Below are 10,516 nucleotides of genomic sequence, written 5' to 3' on the forward strand. Positions count from 1 at the left end.
CAGTTGATCACCTTAAAGTTGATGACAATGATGATAATCCCTTCTACTAGAGGCACAAAGCCTGAAATTTTGGGGCCAGATGATTACATCAACCCCAATGTTTCACTGGTACTTGATTTATCAACCCTGAAAGGATAAAAGGCAAAGGTGACCTCAGTGGAATTCGAACTCAGACTGCAAGGACGGATGAAATGCTGTCAAGCATTTTGCTCAGCATGCTTAATGATTCTGCCAGAATCATCATCAATGATGACGATGACAACTATATAATAATAATAACAATAATAATGATAAATACCCTACTGCTATACCAGGAAGTGGTATTCAAGGCTTCTGATCTTAACTAATTGGAAGTGTTATCATGTACAAGTTTTGTCTTAGTGTGAAAGATAAGCTGCAGAATTGCTTGTCAGTTGCTTGACTGTAACCAGTTGAGCATGTCCCTAAATGCCTGAAGATATGTGTGTCTCTGATCAGAAGCAAGAGTCGTGGAGAAGCATTATGAACATGTGTTGAGAAGAATTCTTTGGAGTTTGAATAATTCACCTATGGAAACATGGGTGTTTCGCACATCATCCTTGAACAATCCTTCTTCAGGGACCATTTGAGTATGATGGGCTACTCAACCTTAAGAAAATTCTAACTCAGCCTCACATTCAGGGTCATGTGTTGTTTATCTTTATATGAGATCACTATCCCATGCACATGTGGCTGTAATGCATGTGCTATGTGTATCCTTATCAGACATGTAGTCATGATGCATATATTAAGCTCCATATATTTGTACCCCAGTGTCACTTTAATGGCATGTGTTGCTCTCCACTCAATAATTATAATTACTATTGTTTTTAATTTGGGCAGAAAGCCAGAAACTTTTAAAGGGAGAGGTATAGTTGTTCACATTGACATTAGTACATTACTGGTACCTTATTTCATTGGCCAAGAAAGGGGGAATGGCATTGTTGATTTTAAGGAAATTTGAAATCAAAATAAAAAGAAAAAGCGATTTTTCTGACACTAAAGTTTCTGGCAGCTCATTGATTCTAATTGTTTTAATTAGGCATAGAGCTAGCAATTTTTGAGGATAAGTGGTATTTGATTCCATCATTTACTGCTTCTGAACAGTAATCTATTTATCGACCTCAAAAGGGTAAAGGGCAATGTTTACCTTGGAAGGATTTGAACTCGGAATACAAAAAGGCAAAAAAAAAAATAAATAAATAAAATAACACACGGCATTTTCTTTGACAATATAACAAAGAAAAATGGGTTAGATAATGATGATAATTATGATAAAAGCAGGAAATAAACAAAATATAATTTCAAAAAATGGTAAATGGTAACAAAAATCTACAAACATGATGGTTAATGTGTAAAAGCAACAGTAGCACAGAAAAGAAAGAACCGTCAAAAGATTTTAGTTGAAATATTCTGGAAAGAAGCCTGAATTGGTGAAAAACATTTTCCCTCTAAAGACTTGAAAGAAATTTTGGCAAAAAAGATGAAATAAATATACAATATATTCTGAGATTATATTTAAATTTGTTTTCTTTATTTAAATGCTTTTTATACGATTTTAAAAATTTTGTCTGATTTCCACTGTTTCTCTTCTATGTCTTTTTATGTTTATCTTTTCATGTTGTAGTTTTATTTCTTAAATGTATATATGCATTTCTTACACACATATACACACACACACACACACACACGCACATAAGGAAAGAGAAAGAGAAACAGACAGAGGGAGAAATATTTATATCTTTATATTTGCATAGAAATACACACATACACAGACACACATGTGCACACACACACACGCACACAATTGCAAGCACACATATATATATGTAGAAATATATAAATATTTTACATATATATGTGTGTGCATCATTTATACAAATTTCCTATTTACATATTTACAATGTTAGACATGTAATACATTAGTATTAAACTACACACACACACACAGATATATGTATGTAGGCATACGTATACCCTCTACAAATATATATATAATATATATATATATATATACATACAAAACAAAAATATATGTATGAGGGTACATACACACATACACATATAAATATATATATATAGATATATATAAACACAAAGATAATATATATATATATATATGTACACACAGACAGACACACACACACACACATTCTTTTTTGTGTAGCTTTTTTTCTTATTATTCTAGTCTGAAGTTTGTTATCTTAATAACTAGTATTTCAAATCTTCTGTGTTGGAAGGTCACGAGTTCAGCAAGTGCAGCATGCTGCAAAATCAGATTACATGCAAATGTTTGTACAGGAAATAGATGTTCAGTTGCTTTTGTCGACTGTAACAATCGTCCAATTTTAACCCTTTGCCAAAATTCAGAAAGCAGTATTGCACAATACTGCTGCCTCCATTGGAAATTATGGATCTGGAAATGTAGATGTTGAAGTGGTGGTGAAGATAAGAGATATTCTGTGACGTATCTGTTACACAATAAAATCTTCTTGTAAGATGGTGTATGTGATTAGATTTTTGTAGACAGAGTCCATGTATGTAGGTATATGTATGTACATATATACACATATATATGCGATTAGATTTTTGTAGACAGAGTTCATGTATGTAGGTATGTATATATATATATATATATATATATATATGCTGTTGTGTCTGGGGAGAGTCATTTTGTGCCTTATAATTTAACACACTCACCGGTAAAATTTCCACTCATTTCTTATTTTTATTTTCTTAAAATTTTCATTGCGTCTTGCAACCTTTTCAATAGTGTTCACTCAAGACTATTGGCCAGCCCTCACCCAAACCATCCAACACATACCAGCGCAGACATTAAATGACGATGATGATGATGATGATAAAATATATATAGGTGCTTAGATTTTTGTAGACATATATATATATATATAGATATATATAAATGCGATTAGATTTTTGTAGATAGAATCAATGTATGTATGTAGGTATGTATATATATATATATATGTGTATATATACACAGACACATATATATACATATATATACATGCACAACAAATAGCTATGTACATACCTATGTTTATATATGTACATATAAATAGATATATATATGTATGTATCAATCTATTTATATATATATATATATATGTGTGTGTGTGTGTGTATATACTCATGTGTATATATATATGTACGTATATATATATATATATATGTATATGTATATATAATAATAATATCAGGGATAAAAATCCAAATTTACAGGTAAAAACTCTATTGAATTCAATTTATTAAAAATTAAAATTAAATTATATTTTACTTATTAATTTTTCTATATGTGACAGTGGATTTTCATCGATGAGTTCATGAACCTTGGTTCTTTTGCCTAAAACTATATATATATATATATATATATATATATATATATATATATATATTGATATTTGGCTTAGACATAGTAATGCTTATATCCTGGTGCTTAAACTCAGAGTTCACATGCTTCAGAATAAAGCATTAGTTGAGTGCAGAATGTACATAGTATGAAATTAAATAAACTGCAAAAGGAACAGAAAATTGTGCAATAAACTCCATTACCTTACAGCTGTTTCTGCTATGCATACATACATACATACATACATACATGTATGTTAGGTTACTCGGTAAGAATGTGCGTACGTAGAAATATATGCATGAATTTATCTACTTAGTTTTTGTTCTCACACTCTCACCCTTATCCCTCTTGGGACATCTGTATGCCCACACACATGGAGTTTCACATACACTTTATTTGAGCCAGTTTCAGATGCATATATAAACGCGCGCGCGCGCACACACACACACACACACACACACACACTGTCGTATCGTGAACAAATGTCCTTTATCATAGAATCAGTTGACTTAAGCCTTCTAACTGAAACACTGTATGAAAAGTGTAAAAATGAAAATGAAAGTTGGCTGAATGAATTACAATTGTAATTTCAAAGTCTTGTTTTGTCATACACGCAGCAACATGGTTATTGCATCTTTGGATTAAACTAAGGATGTAGGTATCACACCAGTATTCAGTTACTTATCTATTCAATAGACAGGTATTTCAGTGTCTCAAACAATTGAATGTTCATTGTTGAAACCAATGAAGACCCATTTATTTTGTTTATATGAGTGTTTGTGTATATGCAGATATTTTATGCATAGACACACATATGCAGATAAATGTGTGTATATATATATAAATACGCACACACACACACACACACACACGCACACATATATTAATAATAATAGGACAACAAAAGAATGAATGAGATCTCGATATGTAAAATTGAGGAATTTACTTCCCATATACCGCAAATATATTATTATATTTACAGATACACACACACACACAGACACACACACACACACACATATATGTACCTATATATACATATTTTTTTCTTTTATATATATATTTACTTATTTATACATGCATTTTTATACATAGGTATTTATCTTAACTGCTCTTTTTAGAAAGTATAAACTGCTTCATTCTCATAAGTATGCAGCCACAAATAAGTGTAAGTAAACACACATATCTGTAAAATGCACCTATATCCATTTGTAATCCTAGAAACAGTTGCTTGCTCTAAGCTACCCAGACACCTACCGAAGAAAACATATACATGCGCACAAACATGCACACACACACACACACACACATGCACATGCATACATACTTACATACAAATATATTCATAGATACTTATCTATACAGTGTTATATTTTTCTCACCAATTCATTTGTTATCTTGCTCAGAATATGCGAATGTTCACACAAACATATACACACACACTTAGATACTCAATACGTCTAAGTAGTGTTTGTATGTATATGAATATACACACACACACACACACACACACACACACACACACATATATGTGTGTGTGTCTGTGTATGTGTGTGTTTTTGTATATATATATGTATGTATATGTATGTGTATACATTGTCTTTGCATTTTACATATACATATACGTATATATATATGTATATATATATATACGTATACGTATACATATATATACATGTGTATATATATATATATATATATATATATATATATATATTGACATATATGTATGTATGTGTGTATGCATATACAAATATGAATATACGTACACACCCCAATGCAATACATGCATACACATAACCAGCTATACATATTTCAATATTATTTACTAGTTGCAATATCTTTAAGTAGAAAAACAAACACAGAGAGTGTAATTGTAAAATGTTGCTATCTTATAATATAACCTTTTCTACTTTCTCCATTGTGCATTTCAACTTGGGCTTTCTTTCTCTCTTTGTATCCTATATTTACATAATTGATAACTAGCAACGTCATTGAAAAATTACTTGAGATTTTCACACATATATGCACATGTATGAATGCACACATCCACCCATATATATGTGTGTGTGTGTGTATATTTATGTGTGTGCATGTGTGTGCGTGCATGTGTGTATATAGCATTATGATATCATTTGCAGAATGCACAAAGTATATACACACAATTTTGAATATGGATATTCAACACAAACATGTACTCGCATGTAGATACTAGATAGTATACAACACATACTCACTTTGCTATTAGGGAAGGCAAACAAATATTTTACTAAGATACATACTCTAATATGTACTCCTGAAGTAACATAATGCATACAAAATACATGTACAAAATTTTCACACACATACGTGTATGTCATTTACATATAAATACACAATTCCACACACGTGGACGCACACTATACAAGCAAGCATACAAAAGGACAAGAATCAATATGTAATCACACAAGCAGACACATGAAGCTTGAATTTCACAATCATACACATACACAAATACATGCATCTTGATTTATGCATGCACTCACATGAATACACAATTGCTACCACTTGCATACGTGTTCACATTTTGTCTGACACATCCACACAAAATGCCTACATATACATGCACATGCGCATACATACAAATGGGTTGTTTTCATATGCACACATACACAAGCACACACTCGTACACAATAAATAACATTTATATGTATAAAAACCCGCAACATGAGTTGTGCTTATACACACATATATACACCGTCATATACATACCTAGTCAAATACATGCAATTCATACATGCACATATTTGCATCCACAATGATAAACCACCACTCATATACACACACAGTCAATTGCAACTTAAATTGTTCATATTCACTCACACAATAACTACTTCTCACAGACATAATATCCTAAGACAAATATGTAAATATACATGCAGAGAGAAAAATGATATTAAAGACATTTAATATTGTTTCTTTGGTTCTCAATTTCTTGTCTAATTCAATAATATTGGATATTTTTCCTCTGTCTTTCTTAATCACTATATAGGTTTTCATCACTCCCTCCTTTTATTCTCTCTCTTTCTCACCTTATTCTTCCTTTTCTCTCTACCTACACCATTTTCTCTGGCAGATATTAACCAACATATGTTTATCCAATTGTTTGGTGTTCTCATCAAATACACTGCTCTTTCCTCATTTATTCTAACCCTGACATGAACTTTTAGTAAGATACTAAGGTCAGTGAAATGGAGACAATCACCATTTTAGTCTGACATCTTTCCATCCCTTCCCCAGTCCTCCTATCACAAACCCTCTCACCACACCCACCACATTCACCTTGCTTACCACTGACGATTGTCAGTTAACAGATGTAAAAATGGTGGACATTGTAAAATATATTAATCAACACATAATTGACACTTGAAATGATACACTGCAGTTTGCTTTTCCTTTTTTCTCTTTCTATCTTTCTTTATCTGATTCTTCTGTTACGAATATATATATTTTTGTCTGATTTTATCATATTATATTTTATATAGAATATAGTTGGGGTGGTAGTAGTGGTGATGTAAATGCTATTTTTCTCTCTTCTTTAACTGCTAATTTTTAATTTTTTCTTTTTTCTTGTATTTTCTGGGGCAATTATTCTGACATTCCGTCACTTGTCACTTGCGATCTGCCAATGTAGTTCTGCAATGCAGTCTTACAAGTTTGAGTTTTAATTAACATTTGGCAATCTAATTTTACGTTTCATTTATTTATTTGTTTGTTTCATTTCATTTCTATTGTTAGAGTTCTATAGTCTTTCATTTGTAGAAGTCAAGATTTCATTATTTTCACCATAACAAGTTCCATTACTTCGGCCTACAGTTATCATCATCAGTATCATTACCTCCATATTCACAGCTTGCCACCGAGAGAGGTTCTGCATGATAACTGTTCAACTTGATCTAACAAGCTTTCGAATTACCCTCAAATAACACTCTTTGGTAGCTTTATCAAAACAAGACCAACATACAAGCAGGGACTCCATGAGTAGTGGAAGGAAGCAATAACAGAACGAAAAGTTGGTCATTGGTAGTTGTGGTAGGAAAAAGCTTTTTGAGACATCGAATTATCCTCAGGCTGGAGACCTGGTTCAAATGTTTGCGATAGAGTGGAGTCTTCTAAAAACACAAACAGGTGTTATTGTTAAAAAGGTTATTAATTAAGTCCTTTGCACACTATTTTCCTTTTATTTTTCTTAATTATATTGCCACAGAAAAAGAAAATTAGACATACGTATGTGCATATATATATCTTGCAAGCACATACATATGTATGTACGTACATACATTCATGCATACATACATACATGCATGCATACATTCATATACATACATACATACATACACACATACATAAAAAGAATACAAAAGATGGGACAAGAACGCAACAGGCAACAACAAGACATCCAGACAGATAGATTATACAAAAAGGGACAAGAAAAAACAAGGACGGGTCATTCGGAGTTTCCTTTCGTCAATCGAGTTCCAGATTATCTTTGCAGTTTCGGCTGGTTATACTCGAGACTTCTCCAATCTGGCCAGGCCCGAGGAAAATCTAAGCTAAGAGCACTAGATTCCTTGGAAGAAAGCAGCGAATGTATACGAAAACAACGACGAAAAAAAAACGGAGAGATGGTACACAAGTACAAATGCAAACAACAAGAAATTAACAACAGGTGTCTTTCGACTAAGGACGAATTAAATTAAGCAGGCGTGTGTGAAAGTGAAGCCTTACGGCAGGGACATAAGAGATGATGGGCATGGGAAGGAATATAGATGTTGCACGGATAGTAGTCGAACCAAGAAAGAAAGGTCAGGCTTGGCCGAACATCGGTCACGTGGAAGAAGAGGAGAGAGGTAGAGGCAGAGGGATAGAAGAATTAGGGAGGGATGAAAAAAAAGAAAAGGGACAGAGTGAAGTGAAAGAGAAGGGAAGGTGAGAATGAAGGGAAGGCCAGGAAATGTGAGAGGGGGGAGCAAAAAAAAAGAGTGGAAAGAACGAAGTGTGAAAGAAAGAAAGAATGAAAGAATGAAAAAATAAGAGGGTCGTACAGAATTTATATATATATATGTGTGTGTGTGTGTGTGTGTACTTATAAGAGACCAAAGTGTACGTACGCCGCTCTATGCATATATAAAAAGAATACAAAAATGAGACAAGAATGCAACAGGCGACAAGAAGACATCTAGACAGTTAGATGATATAAAAAAGGACAAGAAAAAACAAAGACGGGTCATTCAGTTTTCTTTCGTCACTTGAGTTCCAGATTATCTTTGCAGTTTCGATACATAAAGTTAACATACAAGAAAAGAGAAACAACAGGCTTTAATCGAAATCACTACAATTGTTTCTGTGCATTAGTATCAGCCGTATCCTGCTGTAATAACATATGGTAGCTGATACCTGTAGAGGAGTTTTGTAAAACACGCTATAAGGTTATTACCATGACACATTGGGTGACAAACAATCAGAGCTGTGTATCTAAGTGCTACGATATAAGATGTTTCAGTTTTTATATAATTTTGTAGACTAAATATTTCCCACATTTGTAAATATAAATATTCACTAATCAATTTATTAATCCTTAATTTATCGAATATTATTTCGAGACGTAGTTACAAATGTTGAAAATCAAAAAGGCGCTTCTGAAATTTGCATTAAAAAATGTCCCAAAACCACCTGAAAATTCTACAGTAAATGTTTCGTCGAAAAGACGATCTAATCTAGAAAATTAGACAAATGGCATTCAAGAAGAGTTTGATAACAGAAATTTGAATTACTCCATGGAAAACAATTTCGGTTTCAGGTGTCATAAATACGCCCACCACCATCACCACCACCACCACCAACAACAACAACAACGCTTGAGAACAATTGGAGTCCCACCTTTTTAAATCTATTTAAACGAAAGTTTTTCTTTTTAAATTATCCAAAAATTTTCAAGTCATTTTGCACAAAGATTTAGCAATTTTAAAATTCCAAACACATCCATATTTCTTCGACAAAACCAAAAATACATAGATACTGTTTGCTGCATATATCATTGACACCTTTCTCACAGTATCCTCCTGCAAAAGAGAAAAGAAAGAAAACCAGCTAAAAATACTCATTTTAGCGAAGTTTTGGTGCATTGCATAAAATGCTTCACCAAATAAATACATTCCGCTTTCTTTCAATTTGAGTATAATTCCTGTCAAGGTTAACTTTATCTTTCATCCTTACGGCGCTGATTAATAAAGTATCAAACTAGAGTAATTTTTATGCTTCTCTGTATTTGCTCTGGCTCTCGCATTTTGTGTTCAAATATTGCTGTAGCCTGATTGGATAGTAGAGTTAATATGTCACTCAGTTTAAAGCGAAGTCCATCCTGTGCTAGGTATCTGGACATGGTCTCTGGTTTGAGGATAACATTCCCCTTCATGCCACCAGTTTCCGAAGTTTTGAAAATGGTCATCAGCACTTCTTTTCTTTCTGGGCTAAGCAGCGAAAAACCATTCTGCTTATTTAAAAGTAAACGAAATAGCAACCAAACGAAAAATAAACAAGTAGAATCCAAAGTGTTGTGTCAGACAAATTTCAGTGATATATCGTAAAGATGTCTGGCCAACACCAAATGCAGATGAAAAAATCCGACAAAAAGGGAAACCGGTAAAACTAGTACAATCCTTTAGATTTCATGATGAAACATATTACTTCTTTCTCGTTATAGAACATTAATTTATCTGCCAACAAGTGATTCAGTAATATAAATAAAAGGTATCTTTATCAATTTATTCAATATTGTCAAAATCTAGTCCTTCTATAGCCAAATACGTTTTTAGAAAACTTGTATCCTGATTAGTGACTTTAGCTTTTGCTATTATTATATATACTAGAAAATTTTTGCTGTTTTAGGATAATTTTTACGGATTAATGTAGTTGTCAATTAGTGTAATGTAATGTTCTTTCCTGTAGCCAGGGAATCGGATGATAGTTTTGTCGTTTGTGAATTAATAATGCTGTACATTTTAGGCAAACTTTCAAAGAGTTTTCACTCCACAGGCAGTAGTCCGAGAACAAAATTAGCTTAGGGGTGCAAACTAAGGTCCAAATTTT

This window comes from Octopus bimaculoides, chromosome 8 (assembly GCF_046866305.1).
Source record: "Octopus bimaculoides isolate indiv1 chromosome 8, ASM4686630v1, whole genome shotgun sequence".
Taxonomy (NCBI): Eukaryota; Metazoa; Mollusca; class Cephalopoda; order Octopoda; family Octopodidae; genus Octopus; species Octopus bimaculoides.